Source organism: Somniosus microcephalus, chromosome 29 (assembly GCF_052327205.1).
Source record: "Somniosus microcephalus isolate GS21.2 chromosome 29, FLI_Smic_1.0, whole genome shotgun sequence".
NCBI classification, from domain to species: Eukaryota; Metazoa; Chordata; class Chondrichthyes; order Squaliformes; family Somniosidae; genus Somniosus; species Somniosus microcephalus.
The window spans coordinates 24,030,201-24,049,390 of NC_141015.1; the positions used below are offsets into that span (position 1 = coordinate 24,030,201).

Below are 19,190 nucleotides of genomic sequence, written 5' to 3' on the forward strand. Positions count from 1 at the left end.
CTGGACTGCAACACATTATGTGGTCATTATGCAAAACCAGGACTGTTTATGCAGCTATGGCAGCATTAAACCATGTTTAAATCTACCAGCTGTTTTAACGTGGTTAAGACACTATATGAAAAGGCAGAGAGAATGAAACATGTCAAACTGCGAACCCCTCTCCCTATCAGAAGTCTCATCCTGTGTCCGGTTGTTTTGCAGACTGATGCAAGGTTGGCATTTGGTCTGCGTTTTAAATATCGTTACATTAACCAACAAACTTACATACTACACACTTGTAATGGGCTCTTGCAATTGTAGACTTTCAGCAATAGAAATGAGAACATGCTGGAAATATACAGCGGGCCAGTCGGCATCTGGAAGAGGAAGAGGTTAATGCTTTTGAGGCCACTCTTCCTCAAGGAGGTCCTGCTGAATGTTGTCACCTGAAATGTTAACCTGTCTAGCTCCTTCAGGTTGATTTGCCTTGCACATTCCAGCCTTGCCTGTTTTTACTCAAGATTTTCTGAATTTCCAGATTTTCATTTTATGAAGAAAGTCTTGCATTTCTATAGCGCCTTTCGCGACCTCAGGACGTCCCAAAGCGCCTTACAGCCAATGAAGTACTTTTGAAGTGTAGTCACTGTTGCAATCTTCTTGTGTGCGTTCTGTATCTGTTCAATTTGAATCTATCTCGATCGAGGGTGCAGTAACAGTGAACAAAGAACAAAAAGCAAGTTATTTTCATTTAAGACTATTTCTTGCAGGTAAATGTAATGGGACAACCTCGGGCTACCACCTTGCTCCAGCAGTGTGAAAACTGCAACGTGCTAATGCTAGCAATATGTTTTGCTGATGCTGCCTCGAAGCAGGTTCTTGAACGAGGCTGTGAGCAAATACAGAAACATGAGAAAATAATTACTAAAAGGTTTCTACATTTACTTTGTCAAATCTCCCCAGGTGTCTGTAATCTTTCATGAATGAAATCAGGGGGCAACTGGTTGGAGAGTGATTCCGTCCTCTTGAGATAGCCGAAACACGACTTTGGCATTCTAATGTATTCACTGGACTGACCAACAGTAACCTTTCTTAATAGACAAGTAGGATCAAGCTTGGCTGAGTGTTTCGCTGTCGACATTCATTGTTTTCCCCCCAAAAGAGTGAACATAAACAGATTGGCCAACTTTCAATGCGTACTGATTTCAGACCGCTAAGTAACCACACAAGCTATTGCTTATACCTGCGAAGCACGAGTGATAAAATCAACTAGGCTTTTCTGTGTAACTAGCCCCAGAAGATCTGCTGTCAAATCCCACTTCTAAATATGTTCATTCCAGAACTCACTCACTCTCTCTCTCTCATACTATCAATCAATCTCTCAGTCCCTTACGCCAGTGCACAGCATACCAGAATGCTCATTATTACCATTCTAAAATACTGCTTCCTTTTTTAAAGATATTTTTCCCTTCCAATTTTCTTCCTCCCTCACCCTCTCCCAAGCCGGGTAGGTTTCCATAGCGATGGCCCGACTCTCAGTTAGCTCATCCAAGTGGCCATTCTTCATTTGTGAGCTCCGACTGTGAATGTCATCAGACATACCCAAGAGGGTCACGAACTGGGGATCACGGAGCAAGAATGCAGATTAATTTTGACATTTCCCAAGGCCGAGCGTGAGCCAGGGGAACTGAGGCCAATTGGTGTGCCCCAGCTGAGATCAGGTAATTCAACACAGGCCGGGGTCAAACACGAAATCTTCCTGCTCTCTATGGCTCAAATGCCACACCCAACCATCTGGGAAATTAAAATGGAGACAAAGTTTTATAAAAATTGCACATGCTGACACATAATTCGAAAAGAAGGAAAGGCTGTTATTTTTACAGTGGCTCAGAAACATCTCAAAGTGCTTCGCATACAATGAATGACTCTGATGGTGATCTAAAACTCGGCTGCCCGTGTCCTAACTCGCACCAAGCCGCGTTCGCCCATCACCCCTGTGCTTGCTGACCTACATTGGCTCCCAGTTAAGCAACACCTCGATTTCAAAATTCTCATCCTTGTTTTCAAATCCCTCCATGGCCTCGCCCCTCCCTATCTCTGTAATCTCCTTCAGCCCCACAACCCCCCGAGATATCTACGCTCCTCTAATTCTGCCCTCTTGAGCATCCCTAATTACAGGAAACTCTTTTTTATCCGGCACCGATGGGACCAGCGTGGTGCCGGTTTATCAAAAAGTCCAGATTACAGAGAGTTATAGTTAAAAGGTAGGAGAGCTCCGTACACAGCAACAAATCCAGGCTTCCCTGTTGCTTAGCAACAGGTGCAAGAAGCCCGGCCACAGACCAAGCATCCCTGTTGCTTAGCAACAAGTGCAGGAACCCCCGATTACACAGCCAAGAATCAAGAAATGGCCACTAATATAAAGAAAAACTTAACTGAACCTACTCCTGAATTTTGCCGGTTAACCGAGATTTCCGATTGTTTGGGTGCCGGTAAATCGAGAGATTCCTGTATAATCGCTCCACCATTGGTGGCCGTGCCTTCTGTTGCCTAGGCTCTAAGCTCTGGAATTCCCTGCCTAAAACTCTCTGCCTCGCTTTCTCTCTCTCCTCCTTTAAGATGCTCCTTAAAACCTATCTCTTTGACCAAGCTATTGGTCACCTGCCCTAATTTCTCCTTATGTGGCTTGGTGTCAACTTTTTTGTTTTAATACTCCTGTGAAGTGCCTTGCAGTACTATTTGCAGTGGTGTCTATAGAATATATTTTTTTTTATTCGCTTATGGGATTGGGCGTCGCTGGCAAGGCCAACATTTATTGCCCATCCCTAGTTGCCCTTGAGAAGGTGGTGGTGAGCTGCCTTCTTGAACCGCTGCAGTCCGTGTGGTGAAGGTACTCCCACAGTGCTGTTAGGTAGGGTGTTCCAGGACTTTGACCCAGCGATCATGAAGGATCGGCGATATACTTCTAAGTCAGCATGGTGTGTGACTTGGAGGGGAACTTGGAGGTGGTGGTGTTCCCATGAGCCTACTGCCCTTGTCCGTATAGGTGGTAGAGGTCGTGGGTTTGGGAGATGCTGCCGAAGAAGCCTTGGTGAGTTGCTGCAGTGCCTCTTGTACCCACTGCAGCCATGGTGCGCCGGTGCTGGAGGGAGTGAATGTTTAAGGTGGTGGATGGGGTGCCAATCAAGCAGGCTGCTTTGTCCTCGAGCAATGCAGCTAAAGCAATGGCGCTGAGCTAAAGCATGCACCAGCAGATGGGAATTAGTTACTTCAGTTGCTTTGCCTTCCTAATGTAACAAAATTACAACTGAGCAGCAGGCAGGAAGTGGCTAGAAATAGTGCAGGAAATTGAAAGAGGCACTTTATGCCCAGGATACAGCTGCCGGAAACAACGTAAACCCACACCTCCCTCCCAGAAAAGGCATTGCCATTTGAAAGGTTTGCCACAGGGTTGGAAATCAACCCTTTTTTTCTTGATGGTGACAGCAGATCTGACGCTGGCGCCCTGAAGGAAAATGATCGCACTTCTGCTGCGGGCATTAACACTGTCCCCATCCCTTGCATTGCATGAACTGGCGTCAGGTGAAGTATTACCTCACAAGGTAACTGTTACAACGCAAGCGCAGACAATCCCCGTCCCGTGCAAAAGGTCTTCCTCGCGTCCCGCGTGCTTTACTTCTGTGCTTATTCTCCACTTGTGAAGGTGTCATTTTGAAAGTCACGTCAGATGCGTTGCAGACTCCTGATGCCAGGAATTTTGTTTCTTCATTTTTTTAAAGAATTAATCATTATGATGTTAATCAATTATCCATTTCAGAGATAGTCTGATGGGTCTGTGCGTGTCTTTTGTTGCTTGCCGAGGGTTGTAAATACAAGGGATCATTTTCTGTGGGCACCTTGTATGGGGGGGAGGGGCAAGGGAGGAAGTATCTCCGTCTCAGGCATGCATTGCTCTAATGGAAGTAAATCTGTCTGTGATTTCCCTAGTGGTCCAGGGAGGCTGACTTCCTAACCCAATTCTGAATTTAAAGTCTAAATCAATCCAAATGCTCATCCCTAAAACCTTGTAATGATAGCCCCAGGTTATAGCCACACAAAGATGGCAGGTGCAGACTTCAAACAACTTATATTCAGTGAATGTGTCTTTTATCATGGGCTCTGTATTGCTGATACTCCAGCCTACAAGATACAAGACAATCAAATGGTGCTGAGCAGCAGGTTGCATGGCCAGATATTGGAATGACAATAGGAACTGGGTCAATAGCCTTCAAAAAGTATTCTTAAAAAAACAATTACCATGATTAGCCCCTCCTCCAACTTTCCATTCAACTTTGTATCACAAGTCCAAGATTTGGGCAAAATGACACACAAGATGCAAGGGGGAAAGAAATGAACTAAAATGACTTTCTCTGCAATAATATTTGCAAAATCTATAATTTGGCCCTGAATTTCCGATCGGAGGCTTCCTGCGGGCGGATACCTCCGATCGGAAAAAAATCTACGAACCTACCTGCTGGCTCCGTAGATCCCGAGGTTTCCGCTCCTGGGCCTCTCCTCTTGGAAATGCGTAGAGGCCCAGGTATCCCAGGGGCGCACGCGGTTCGCAAGCTCCGCTGGGATCACGTGGGCCTGGCGAACCAATCAAAGAAGGGAATCCCTCTTCACACTTTTGACAAGTCCGTACGCACAAAACTGTCAAAAGTATGAATGGGGATCACATTTAAAAACACACTAAAACATTAAATACATTTTTTAAAAAGCATTACATAATTAACATTAATTAAAATTCCATTTAGTTAAAAAAAAATGTTTTTTAATTGTTTGGAAAAAAAATTATTGTTTTTACAGGGCTAAAAATAAACTTACCTTTTTGAAGAGTATTTTTAATTTATAAATGAGTTATCAAATTTAATTTTTCTATTTTTTAAAACTTAAGCTGGTAAAAGCAGGCCTTACGCCAGCTTTTACCAGGCGTAAGAATTTGACAGTCAGTCAGCGGGCAGAGGTTGTACAAAAAGAGCAACTCTCCGCCCACAGAGGCACTTTACATGGGCAGGCGGATTCTTGACAGATCGCAAGTGCCGGTTTTCAGCGCATGCGCTTTGCATGTCTGAAACCGGCACTTGCGCGGCCCCTGTGGGCGCGTGCACGTCTCGTACCCGCCCGTGGGGGTCGGAAAATCTGGCCCAATATATTAAAAATCTGAAATAACAACAGAAAATGCTGGAAATACTCAGCAGGCCAGGGCAGCATCCGTGGAGAGAGAAACAGAGTTAACGTTTCAGGTCTGGGACCCTTCATCAGAACTGGAAAAAGCTGGAAATGTAACAGATATTAAGCAGGTGCAGAGACAGGGGGGTTAGTTTAGGAGGGGAGGAAGGAATATTAAAAATCTTGGCCTAGAAATTCAGTCGCGCCACTTCTGGGGCGCTAAAGTCGGGCGGGCGCTAAAGTTAGCGCCCGCCGGAAAGTGTAGGCCACTTCGCCGAAATTCAGTAGATTTGGCCAAGGAGTTTGGGCGAGCGCTGAAACTGGCGTTGCACTCCTATCTTTAGGCGCTAAGCCGGCGGTGCGGACTGATAACGCCGAGGCCGGGCGCTGCGCAGGTGCGGTCATGTTTTGATTGACAGCAGACACCCTGACGCCGGCCAGCTCTTAAAGGGGGAAGGGTCGACTTTGTCTGCTGCCACGCCCTGGATAGTGGAGCCCTGCAGCTAGGCCTGAACACTGCTGGTGGACCCAAATAGCGCCTGAAGCCATGCAGAAGGCCCGTGAACGAGCGCAGCGCTTCTCAGAGCATGCTTTGAGGGTGCTGCTTAAGGCTTTTGAAAAGAGAAGAGAGATCTTGTGCCCGGACAGTGGCAAGAAGGCTCCCAGGAGGCAGTACAGGAGAGCCTGGAGGGAAATCGCCCACAGGGTGTCATCCACCAGCGATGTCCCCAGGAGTGCGGACCAATGCCGCAAGAAGTACAACGACCTCACTCGGATGGTCAGGGTGAGTACCCCTTCCAGTGTCCTCCTCATCCTTGCATGTGCACCTCACATTATGGGCAAAGGGACCTCAAGGGCCTAATGGCCATCCCTCCTCCCGCAGCTATGGCACTGGCATGATCATCAATAGCACTTTCTGCACTTTACACACAGGCCAAGCTATTCAACCATGGGAGGCAGTGCACACAACAACAGGGCACCACACTGGCCATGCTATTCGACCATGGGAGGCAGTGCACACAACAACAGGGCACCACACTGGCCATGCTAATCGACCATGGGAGGCAGTGCAGACAACAACAGGGCAACACACTGCACTTAGAGACCGTCCTTTCTCTTGCAGGCCAAGCTGGCCAAGAATATGAAGAGCCGGAATGTCACCGGGGGAGGCCGTGGCCAGTTCCAGGAGCTCAGTGACCTGGAGGAGCGCGTGGCTCGACTCATGCGTGGCCGGGTGGTTGGCCCCGTTGCTATTGGAGATGCCGACCCTGTGCTGGGCCCCAATAGTAAGGACATGACCGTTTGGACCTCTCTCGTTCCCCTTGCGCTTCAGATCTACATCCTTTGCCACTGTCCGACCAATGCGCATAATGCCACCACTCATGCCTCCCTCGCTGACGCCCTGTCCTCACTCTAAAGCTACTCTTGTGCCTTCCTGCTTTCAGCTGGTGAGGAGGAGGTCCATGAAGCTGAGAGTGCCAGTCCCTCGGAAGAGGAGGACGACGAGGGCCAAGAGGAAGGCGGCACATCGGGGGAACCCTCATCCGCGCCAGGGGATGGCAATGGAGGGGACACGTCTTGCCTGGAGGAGAGCCAGGGGGAAGTGTTGCAGGGGGGTGCAGCTCCTGGGCCCAGTGGCATCCAGGCAGGCGGGAAGGGTCGGGCAGCACGGCTGCCTTCTCCCCAGAGGGGGGAAGTGTTGCAGGGAAGGGCAGTTGCTGGGCCCAGTGGCGTCCAGGCACGCGGGAAGGGTCGGGCAGCTCGGCGGCCTTCTCCCCAGATGGAGAGTCCGCCCTCCAGTCCGGAGACGGTCCTCGCCCAGGAGGTGCGCCTCCTTGATGAAATGTCCGCGGCCTCCGAGCGGCGCCACAACGAGTTCATGGGGGTTGTGGGACAGTTGCCTCAGGCCATTGAGTCCCTGGCTCATAGTGTGGCCGCTTTCGGGGACTCACAGGCCAGGGGTGTCGAGCAACTCGCGGCAGCACAGGCCAGGGGTGTCGACCAACTCGTGGCAGCACAGGACGCGAGTCGCGAGTTCATGAGTGGTGCCGTGCAGACACTGGCTGATCTGATGCGGGCACAGAACAGGGCAGTTCGGGCACTCACTTCTGCCACACTCGCTGTGTCACGGAAGCATCGACAGGGCACCCGCCGCCCTGCTGCAGCACAGCGGTCTGGCCTCCACCAGATTGCTGCGCTTGCTGCAGTGCCAGCCCGGCCGAGTGCCAATGTCTCTGGCGACCAGCGAGCGTCTGGCATCAGCCAGCTTGCCCCCATTGCTGCAGCCGCCACTGCCACTCCCCCAGCCAAGGTGCGACGAGCTGCTGCAGACACTGATGCTGCCCAGCCACAGCTGCAGCAGTCAGCAGCCGGACCCTCCAGGGCCGGACCTCGTCTAGGCCGACCCCCAAGGGCATCTGCCGTTACGCATTGCGGCCCTCAGGAGCCTTTCCCCAGCCTTCCAACACCCACAGGGCCCAGGTTGAGGCGGAGCAACAGGTCGGGCAGGGGCCGGAGAAGCCTGCACAAGGACTCGCCCTCTCGGCACACCAAGTAGAGGGTGTCGGCAACTTTTTTTTATATGGGGGTGTTTGTGTTCTGGAGGGGGGGGGCTTATTTTGGAAAGGCCGAAGATGAAGGCCAATTGGATTGACAAGTTTTGTTATTCCTCCCCAGGTTGTGGGAGTGAGATATGTTTTTCACTGTTTTTTGGGGGTCTTGTCTGTTTTTCTGTTTCATGTGGGAAGGGCCCTGAGTTTGTTAAATAAAGCTTTTTATTTATTCAGCTTGTCCAGGTGTCATGTTTCAAGTGGTTGTTGCGTTAACCGGCTGAGGGCTTGCGGAGCGGCTGCATTCAGGTGCGTTCATTGCCACAAGCCATTCCCTGACAGGGGGCCTAGAAGTGTCATTCAATAAGCCGCCGGCGGACGGCCCTTGGACCTTGTGGCTCCCTTCTGGGCTGGTACTCCTCCTCCTCCTCCTCCTCCTCCTCATGGTCCTCCTGCTCGTCCTCCTGAGGTGGTGGCCCAACGTGAGGTGGCAGTGCCTGAGTCCTGCGGATAGCCAGGTTGTGCAGCATGCAGCAAACGACGACGAACTGGGAGACTCTATCCGGCGAATACTGTAGAGATCCGCCGGATCGATCCAGGCAGCGGAACCGTTGCTTCAGGACGCCAATCGTTTGCTCTATGATGTTCCTTGTGGCTTGATGGCTTTCGTTGTATGCCTCCTCCGCTGGGGTCCTGGGCGCGCAGAGCGGGGTCATGAGCCATGTGCACAAAGGGTAGCCCTTGTCCCCAATAAGCCATCCCCTTGGTGGAGGCTGTGCCTCGAACATGTCAGCCACAGTAGTCTGGCGCAGGATAAATGCATCGTGGCTGCTTCCTGGAAAGCGGGCATTGACAGCTAGGATGCGCTGCCTGTGGTCACACACCAGCTGTACATTGAGGGAATGGTAGCCCTTCCGGTTGCGGTAATCCTCGGCATTGTCGATAGGTGCCCGCATAGCCACATGCGTGCAGTCAATGGCGCCCTGCACCATGGGGAAGTCGGCGATCCTGGCAAATCCGACTGCACGCTGCTCCTGCCTCTCTAGGGTCATGGGGAAGGAGATGAATTGGTGTCTCCTTGCGAAAAGGGCATCGGTGACCTGCCGGATGCAGCGATGCACGGCGAACTGGGAGATGTTCGCTATGTCCCCAGCAGCGGCTTGGAAGGAGCTGCTTGCATAAAAGTTCAGAGCCACCGTGACCTTCACTTCCACCGACAGAGACATCCTGCACATCAGCTGTGGACGCAGATCTCTGTGAAGCAGCTGGCAGATCTCTGCAACCACCTCCCTTCTGAAGCGCAGCCTCTTAACACAATGTGCGGCAGTCATGGTGAGATAGGACACCTGCTGCCGGTATTCCCTGAGTGGGTAAGGCCTACGTTGCCGACGCCTGATGGCCCCTCTGCGTCTAGTCATGGCTGCCCCTCTCACACAGCGTCTGCGAGCCCTTCACACATAATGCTGGAACTGAGGGTTGGAACCCCATGCAGCCCCCATAATAAACTTGCAAACAGTGAAATCACAAAGAGTCAAATTTCCAAGCTCTGGCCAGAAGCCAAAAATACCTCTCCTATGTTGTCCCAAATCAGTAAGGTCTGTTCCTTGGTCTCTGTCCAGAAATCCAAAGCACTAAAGTCATTGCAGCAAAATGGCTGGCCTTTATAGTTCAGTGTAAGTGCCCTTTAATTAGCGCTCCCCGAGGCCCGCAGGGCCTCTGCTGCGTTCCACTTCACAGTTCTTAACAGCGCCACGCCCACATTGGGCGGGCGCCACTGAATTTCCGGTTTGGGGCGCACAAACAGCGTTGCACGACGAAATGACATCATAAGCTGCGCGCGCAGCTGAGCGGGCGCAAACACTTTGCGCCGGCGCTAAATGTCAACTGAAGTTGGGCGTTGGCGCAGACCGGCCTGCGCCCGGGCACTAAGTGCCTAGCGCTGGAAATCTACCCCTCTTATGGCGTTAACGGCTGGCGAACGCAACTGAATTTCTAGGCCCTTATGTCTGTTCGCACTTCTTGTCGACTCTTTCCATTATAAATGCCTCTTTCTACATTTATGTTAAAAACTAATATGTAAGCTTGTCACACTGTAATTATACACGCGCTCTAGTGGAGGCACTGCATCGCCACCACTGATGGTGACGTATGAGGAGAGATTGGGTCGATTGGGCTTATACTCGCTAGAGTTTAGAAGAATGAGAGGGGATCTCATTGAAACTTATAAAATTCTAACAGGACTAGACAGACTAGATGCAGGAAGGATGTTCCCGATGACGGGGGAGTCCAGAACCAGGGGTCACAGTCTAAGGATAAGGGGTAAGCCATTTAGGACCGAGATGAGGAGGAATTTCTTCACCCAGAGAGTGGTGAACCTGTGGAATTCTCTACCACAGAAGGCAGTTGAGGCCAATTCATTAAATATATTCAAGAAGGAGTTGGATATATTTCTTAAGGCTAAAGGGATCAAGGAGTATGGGGAGAAAGCAGGGACAGGGTACTGAATTTGGGTGATCAGCCATGATCTCATTAAATTGCGGAACAGGCTCGAGGGGCCAAATGGCCTACTCCTGTTTCTATGGTGAGAGGGTGTGATGACAGCGTGACAAGTTTACATAGACAGTACCGCGTTATAAGTGCAAACACAGCAATTATGAATGGAAATGTAAAAAATGTATATATGCGTGCCCTGGTCCAATATTCCCCACCCTCTACCCCCATTTCCCCATAAGATTACACTTGGTCTTGACTTCCTGTGTGCAACACCATGGGAGATCACGAGTATATAGCCTCTAGAGGTTGGCTTGTTCAACAAAATGTCCAACCACCTTTGCCTTTCGTCAGTACAACTCCCAGTCCAGACGTCTCATTCCATGCACTGTTGAAGTTCATTGGCACTCTGGCTGGACATATTCCTGGAGGGATCATCACATCATCTCCTGCCTCCAACTGCCCCGCTCCCACACTCCTGCCATTGGGTGCCCAACACATCCATCCTCGCTGCGCAGCATCTGCCCACGGCCAATCGGCAAGTGAATAAACTCTTCATTACCCAATTGGATGCTTCTTGACTCTCAGTCTATCAGCCTTTTTTCCGATATAACTAAAAAACGAAGACAATTTAAAAAAAACACCATGGCCCGGAAATTGCAGTGGGTAATAACAGCGAATGAACAGCTTTGAAACTGACCGCAAATTCAGGATTTAGCACATGCGGGTCCCAACATGGAAATCCTGAAGTTGTGGTCAGTCATTCACTGCTCCAACACTGGCTGCGCTGTGACAACCCCCCCTCCCATCTCCCCCCCGTCCCGATCTCCGCCCCCCCTCCCCCCAGTAGCCAGCAATCAGTGTAATCAGGGAAACTGAAGAAAACTTGGGCTTTTCCGCAGTAATATCACTGTTAAATACCCCATTGAAAGTTAAACCCTTTTGGATTAGGTGTAACTGGGGTTTTAACAGTGTATTGACTGCTAAACAAATGTTATGGCCCTGAAACACTAACTTTAATTTTGTGGAGTGTCAAATTTATCCTTTTTAATAAAATTACAATATGTAAGAAACTTCAAAAATAATTAATTAAAAAAAAAGTTTGTTCATCTTTATTTAGGACTGAGATGAGGAGAAATTTCTTCACTCAGAGGGTGGTGAATCTTTGGAATTCTCTACCCCAGAGGGCTGTGGAGGCTCAGTCGTTGAGTATATTCAAGACAGAGATCGATAGATTTTTGGATATTAAGGGAATCAAGGGATATGGGGATAGTTCAGGAAAGTGGAGATGAGGTAGAAGATCAGCCATGATCTTATTGAATGGATGCTCGAAGGGCCAAATGGCCGACTTCTGCTCCTATTTCTTATGTTCTTATTTCAGGTTTGCCTTTTCCCCATGTGAGAAACTCAATCTTTGTTTTGCTCTCTGTAACGTTTTAAAAATGTTAGAATCAAAGGAGCTTCTTCACTTCCTGGTGTTTGGTCTGTGAGAATTCTGCATTGTGATTGGCTGCTCAGCCAGCTTGTTGATGTCACAGCAGCTCGCGTTAGGGATTCCCCATTAACTTACACTGCTCTCAACTGAATGTCGGAAAGGCGAGCTTCTCATCACAGAGATCGTGAGATCTTTGTGGGAAGCTTCCTTCGGAGCCAGCGGCGAACACCTTTGCTTCGCCGCTGGCCACAAATTATGGGCCAATGTTTTATTGCCTCTGTGATTAGTCTTTGATTCCTGGAGATTCCAGGGCAATCCTGGAGGGTTGGCTGCCCTACCAATTTCTCCCAAGTGATTATTCTTCAAATTGAAGCTTACTATAGGTGACGTCTCAGTCAAGCACAATCATGTCCTCACCTGATGTCCACACATGCAGAGATTCCAGCAGCGATCATCGGCATCTACAGCAAGAATCTTGGATGACTTTTCCCCTCCCTCTCTCTCTCTACACCTCTCTCTCTCTACACCTCTCTCTCTCTACACCTCTGAGTCAGAAGGTTGCGGGTTCAAGGTCGCACTCCAGAGACTTGAGCACAAAAATCTAGGCTGACACTCCAGTGCAGTGCTGAGGGAGCGCTGCACGGTCGGGGGTGCCGTCTTTCGGATGAGACGTTAAACCGTCTGCTCTCTCAGGTGGACGTAAAAGATCCCAGGGCACTCTTTCGAAGAAGAGCAGGGGAGTTCTCCCCGGTGTCCTGGCCAATATTTATCCCTCAATCAACATCACTAAAACAGATTAGCCTGTCATTATCTCATTTCTGTTTGTGGGAGCTTGCAGTGTGCAAATTGGCTGCCGCGTTTCCTACATTACAACAGTGACTACACTTCCAAAAGTACTTCAATGGCTGTAAAGTGCTTTGGGACATCCGGTGGTCATGAAAGGCGCTATATACAGTACACGCAAGTCTTTCTTTTTTTCAAATGAGACTGTATATAGCACCCTACCTGTAACTAGCACAAACCAGGAATCAAACAAGAACCTTTCCTTATACAGGAAACTTTGGTTTATCCGGAGGTTAAAAGTCCGGAAAGCTCTATCTACCGGTAAAATTCAGGAGCCGTTTCCTATAAGTTTTTTTACTTCTCGTTGCTTTTTTTTCCCCAGTCAGGCTCTGCAAGGTCTGTAGCTAAGCAACAGCTTCAGCTAGAGACGCTTTTAAGCTGCAGCCGACTGTTTTGAAGCTGTTGCTAAGCAACAGGGTTTGTTGATTCACACGGAGCTGAAAATCTCCGTATGTTTCAACATTAGCGCTGGTTTGTCCGGCAGTTTTGATGGGACGGCAACAGCTCGGTCCCGTCGGTGCCGGATATCACAAAGTTTCCTGTATGTATTACTGAGTACCACACAGAGAAGTCCATTTACCTATAAACCATTGAGAAAGCTGAACTCACTGCAGTTCCTTTAACACGTGTGAATTCATTACCATTATAGTTACACCTATCATTTCTACAGAGCTATCCACATGGTGGAGAAGCTGGGCATGAGATGATCAACAATATAAAAACACAAGTTCCAGTAGTTCAACTTCTAGGGTGGCCAACTCTGGTAGGACATTTTCCTGGAGGTATCATCACATGATCTCCACTGGAACAGGCGTGTCACCACAGAGTGACAAGCTTATTTTTCAGACTGTTAATCATTAAATAGGTCAATTTTTTAAACCACAGTCAGAGAGACTTGGCAGGCCTTTTCTTCAACCTAATTCTACCTAATAATCTGGTGGCTTCCTGTTTTGTATTTACTTGTCAAACTCTCACTCTCCTCGAGCCCAATCTCTTCAGAATTCTAGAGCAAGTCATTTTGGATGATTCAAGAGATAAGTTGTCAAAGATGGTGAAGGTTCTGCTCTCCATTTGCAACATGCAAATTTGAGATTCTTTTCCCTGCTGGAGAATTGCAGTTTGTCAAGAAATAAACTACAGTCCGTGTTCTCCAACTGGAAGTACCATCACTGACTGGAATTTTAAACTTTAGTCATGACATTAGAGATTTTTTGTTGTAAATTACACTTTAACGATACCATTTTATATTGGAAAAAAATCTTCTTTGCTGTAGTACCAATGTTTAGTCAGAAATGGGTTCACTCTATGGTCGGCTCCACCCAACGTGAATTGGTGTTTGTCATGTCCATTGGGGGCAAAATTTGGTATTCAGAAATTTGGGTCACTATGGCAACTGTTTGCCTTGATGTCCAACTGTCAACAACAATCCTGCACTTCTCAAGTAAAGGAACATCTTATATGAACATATGAACAATGATGGACAGATAAAGACCCTCTGGTCCACCCAGCCTGTCCCATACAATTGCGATACCTTGTGTATCACAACACGTACACTCCACCCCACCCAAAACCATGTGATCTCCTGGGAGAGGTGAAAAACCAGCTAAAAACCCCAGGCCAATTTGAAGGAAACAAATCTGGGAAATTCCTCTCCGACACCCCCGCCCCCAGGCGACTGAAACTAGTCGAGGAGACCTCTCTGGCCCTGATAATTCTTTCCAGTATCTATCTTTTGTAAGAGGTGATCTCAGCCCCAGAAAGAAACAGGTCCAGCTGTCGCTTGAAGGAATTCAGTGAATCGGCAGCCACCACATGACACGGCAGCCTGATCCAGAGGTTTTTTTTTATTCGTTTATGGGATTTGTGCATCAAGTCTTGGGGTGGACTGCAGTTCAGGGATGTGTTGGTGTTTTATTCGTTCATGGGATCTGGGCGTCGCTGGCAAGGCCAGCATTTAGTGCCCATCCCTAATTGCCCTTGAGAAGGTGGTGGTGAGCTGCCTTCTTGAACCGCTGCAGTCCGTGTGGTGATGGTACTGCCACAGTGCTGTTCGGAAGAGAGTTCCAGGATTTTAACCCAGTGACGATGAAGGATTGGCAATATACTTCTAAGTCAGGATGATGGGTGACTTGGAGGGAAACTTGCAGGTGATCTTGTTCCCATGCGTCTGCTGCCCTTGTCCTTCTAGGTGGAAGAGTTTGCGGGTTTGAGAGGTGCTGCCGAAGAAGCTGTAGTGCATCTTGCAGATGGTACACACTGCAGCCACGGTGCGCCAGTGGTGGAGGGAGTGAATGTTTAAGGTGGTAGAGGGGGTGCCAATCAAGCGGGCTGCTTTGTCCTGGATGGTGTCAAATTTCTTGAGTGTTGTTGGAGCTGCACTCATCCAGGCAAATGGAGAGTATTCCATCACATTCCTTACTTGTTCCTGTAGATGGTAGAAAGGCTTTGGGGAGTGAGGAGGTGAGACACTCACTGCAGAATACCTAGCCTCTGACCTGCTCTTGTTGCCAAAGTATTAATGTGGCTGGTCCAGTTAAGTTTCTGGTCAATGGTGACCCCCAGGATGTTAGTGGTGGGGGATTCGGTGATGGTAATGCCATTGAATGTCAAGGGGCGGTGTTTAGACTCTCGCTTGTTGGAGAGAGTCATTGCCTGGCACTTCTGTGGCGCGAATGTTACCTGCCACTTATTAGCACAAGCCTGAATGTCGTCCAAGTCTTGTTGCATGCGGGCATGGGCTGCTTCACTATCAGAGGCATTGTGAATGGCACTGAACACTGTGCAGTCATCAGCAAACATCCTCATTTCTGACCTTATGTTGGAGGGAAGGTCATTGATGAAGTAGCTGAAGATGGTTGGGCCTAGGACACTGCCCTGAGGAACTCCTGCAGTGATGTCCTGGGGCTGTGATGATTGACCTTCAATCACCACAACCATCTTCCTTTGTGCCAGGTAGGCCTCCAGCCAGTGGAGAGTTTTCCCCCCGATTCCCATTGACTTCAGTTTTACTAGGGCTCCTTCATGCCACACTCGGTCAAATGCTGCCTCGATGTCAAAGGGCAGTCACTCCCACTTCTCCTCTGGAATTCAGCTCCTTTGTCCGTGTTTGGACCAAGGCTGTAATGAGGTCGGCAGTTGAATGGTCTGTTATTCTCTGGGAAAATAACCACCCTGTGACATCTAACCTAGATCTGGCCTTATACAACATAAAACTGTGACCCTAGTCCTCCATAAACTGTCAACTCGAACACATTCTATTCCCTTCATCATCTTTTAAACCTGAGGCTCTTTACCAGGAAGAGAAGTGGACATTGATCAGGAAGTAAAGCAAATTTGGGGAAGGATGAGTCTAAATTCATAGTCAAAGACAAAAGCTATGATAAAGCATTTGAAGGCAGATTTAGGGCAGGCCAGCCTGTTATAGGGTCACCAAACTCTTAGTTGTACAGGGCCTTGGTGAGACCACACCTTGAGTATTGTGTGCAGTTTTGGTCGCCTTATCTGAGGAAGGATGTTCTTGCCATGGAGGGAGTGCAGCGAAGATTCACCAGACTGATACCTGGGATGGCAGGAATGACGTATGAGGAGAGATTGGGTCAATTAGGCTTATATTCGCTGGAGTTTTGAAGAATGAGAGGGGATCTCATTGAAACTTATAAAATTCTAACAGGACTAGACAGACTAGATGCAGGAAGGATGTTCCCGATGACGGGAGAGTCCAGAACCAGGGGTCACAGTCTAAAGATAAGGGGTAAGCCATTTAGGACAGAGATGAGTAGGAATTTCTTCACCCAGAGTGGTTAACCTGTGGAATTCTCTACCACAAAAGGCAGTTGAAGCCAATTCATTAAATATATTCAAGAAGGAGTTGGATATATTTCTTAAGGCTAAAGGGATCAAGGGATATGGGGAGAAAGCAGAGACAGGGTACTGAATTTGGATGATCAGCCATGATCACATTGAATGGCGGAGCAGGCTCGAGGGGCCGAATGGCCTACTCCTGCTCCTATCTTCTATGTTTCTTTGTTAAGCCTATTCTGCCATTCAATGAGATCATGGCTGATCTGTGACTTAACTCCATATACCAGCTTTTGGCCCATATCCCTTAATACCTTTAGTTAACATAAATCTATCAATCTGCGATTTAAAGTTAACAATTGACCCAGCATCAACTGCCAAATTTGCGGAAGAGAGTTCCAAACAACCAAAGACATTCCCAGTCTCCCAACTGTGCTGGGTGCAACTTGTGCTGTAGAAGTAATTGGCAAGACTTCAGCAAAGTGTGGGCTTTGCTATCTGAAGGCTTCAGCAAAAAAGCAGAAAAAAGTAGAAGGAAATAAAGTAGGTGATCAGTTCGATTCAAAAGGAGAGAAATGCGCCCAGCTAAAAAGATGCACTTCAACAGCAACAGATACAACTGCGAAATAACAACAGAAAATGCTGGAAAAACTCAGCAGGCCAGGCAACATCCGTGGAGAGAAAATAGAGTCGACGTTTCGGGTCTAACCATTTTTCAAAACTGGAAAGGAAATGAAATAGATCGAAAGGCAGGGCTGGGAGAGAACAAAAGAAGTGAAGAGGCTGCGAATTTGCTTTGAGGATTACTCCAAACCAGGCCAGTCGTGCGAGATGAATGCTGGGGGTGGAGCATAAGAACATAAGAACATAAGAAATAGGAGCAGGAATAGGCCACTTGGCCCCTCGAGCCTGCTCCGCCATTCAATAAGATCATGGCTGATCTTGGGCTCAAAGCCACTTCCCTGCCCACTCCCCATAGCCCTTCACTTCCTTAGCTTGCAAAAATCTGTCTACCTCCACCTTAAATGTATTTAATGACCCAGCCTCCACAGCTCTCTGGGGCAGAGAATGCCACAGATTTATGACCCTCTGAGAGAAGAAATTCCTCCTCATCTCAGTTCTAAAAAGGCGACCCTTTATTCGGAAACTATGCCCCCGAGTTCTAGATTGCCCCACGAGGGGAAACATCCTCTCTGCATCTACCTTGTCGAACCCCCTCAGTATTTTATATGTTTCAATAAGATCGCCTCTCATTCTTCTCAGCCTCTTCCAAATTCATGAAATTCAACGTGGGACCTCACTTTAATTATCATTCAGTGTTAATCACGCTTGTGGGTATCTGCAGCATGTTCTCATTCCGCCCCTGAAAGCGGGGTTTCTCAAAATCAGGGGTTACATGTCTTGGAGAGACACATCGAGTGCCTTAACATCACAGCATAACACCTTTTGTAACGTACAAAATGGCAACATTTGGTTCTGACTGTAAAGGATTGCACACGGTTTCTATTGAAAACTTAGCAATGATGAGTAGACTACACTTCATTAAAACTCTAATACAAAAAGAAAATACTGCAGATGCTGGAAATCTGAAATAAAAACAGAAAATGCTGGAGAATCTCAGCAGGTCAGGCAGCGTCTGTGGAGAGAGAAACAGCGAAAGGTCATCGACCTGAAACGTTAACTCTGTTTCTCTCTCTTTTGGCACTCAATTGATGAATATGAATTTCAAAAGCGTAGACTGGTATTTATTGCTATTCTGATATTTTTCTGCTTCTTCTAAAATTATATTGTTAATATAATTAAATCTGTTAATGGAATGTACAGTTTAGTGACGAACAGCTTGGAACCATTTTTCTTTAAAGATGTTATTCAGCAAGCCAGTGAGAAATAGAGTCAAAGCTCTGTGCTTTTGCCCAATAAATTACAATGCGTTGAGGATATACAGCGGTGCCCGTGGATTATTATAGTTCTACGCCAGGTCATTTATACATAAGCTACAAAAGAGGAGTGGAACAAGATTTGAGCTCTGGAAGATTGGGACACCAATCCCCTCAGGAGATCAGCAGCTATCCATCAACCGCGCAAACTGTTTTCAGTGAGCAAAAGAAGATTGGAACCAGTTTTTGACAGATGGTGAGAAATACGATTCATCCAATTCGTTACTTAAAAAGAAAGAGCACGCATTTCTATCGCGCCTTTCACAACCTCAGGACGTCCCTAAGCGTTTTACAGCCAATGAAGTACATTTTGAAGTGTAGTCACTGTTGTAATGTAGGAAACGCGGCAGTCGATTTGCGCACAGCAAGCTCCCACAGACAGCAATGGGATAATGACCAGATCATCTGTTTTAGCGATGTTGGTTGAGGGATAAATATTGGCCAGGACACCGGGGAGAACTCCCCTGCTCTTCTTCAAAATAGTGCCATGGGCTCTTTTATGTCACCCTGAGACAGCAGACTCAGTTTAACTTCTCATGCGCCTAATGTCAAGAAAGACAGCACCTTCGACAGTGCAGCATTCCCTCAGTACGACACTAAAGTGTCAGCCATAGATTATGGGACTCAAGTCTCTGGAGTGGGAGCTTGAACCTACAACCTTCTGACTTAGAAGGGGAGAGTGCTACCACTGAGCCACAGCTGATACCTATTATGACACAGGATTGCATGATTGTGTCAAATGCTTATTTTTAAAGTCTGAGGATAGAGGCATAACACGTAAACCTAAAAATTAGAGGATTAACATTTAACTTTATGTAATGTGCCTCTGACTTATTTTTAACAAAGGTGTTAATTTGTTTATTTTAAACAGGCAAATATCTCCATTAAAATGGCAGGTAAAAGAATATGATATGAAATTGCTTAATACTTTCTTACAGCATGCCTCAATCT

General features: G+C 47.8%; 1 protein-coding gene across 2 annotated transcripts in view; it reads left to right on the top strand.

Moving 5' to 3' along the window:
- c29h10orf71 (chromosome 29 C10orf71 homolog) overlaps window positions 1-19,190 on the top strand; it is a 180,358-nt gene that overhangs the window by 59,611 nt on the left and 101,557 nt on the right. The window lies entirely within an intron of this gene.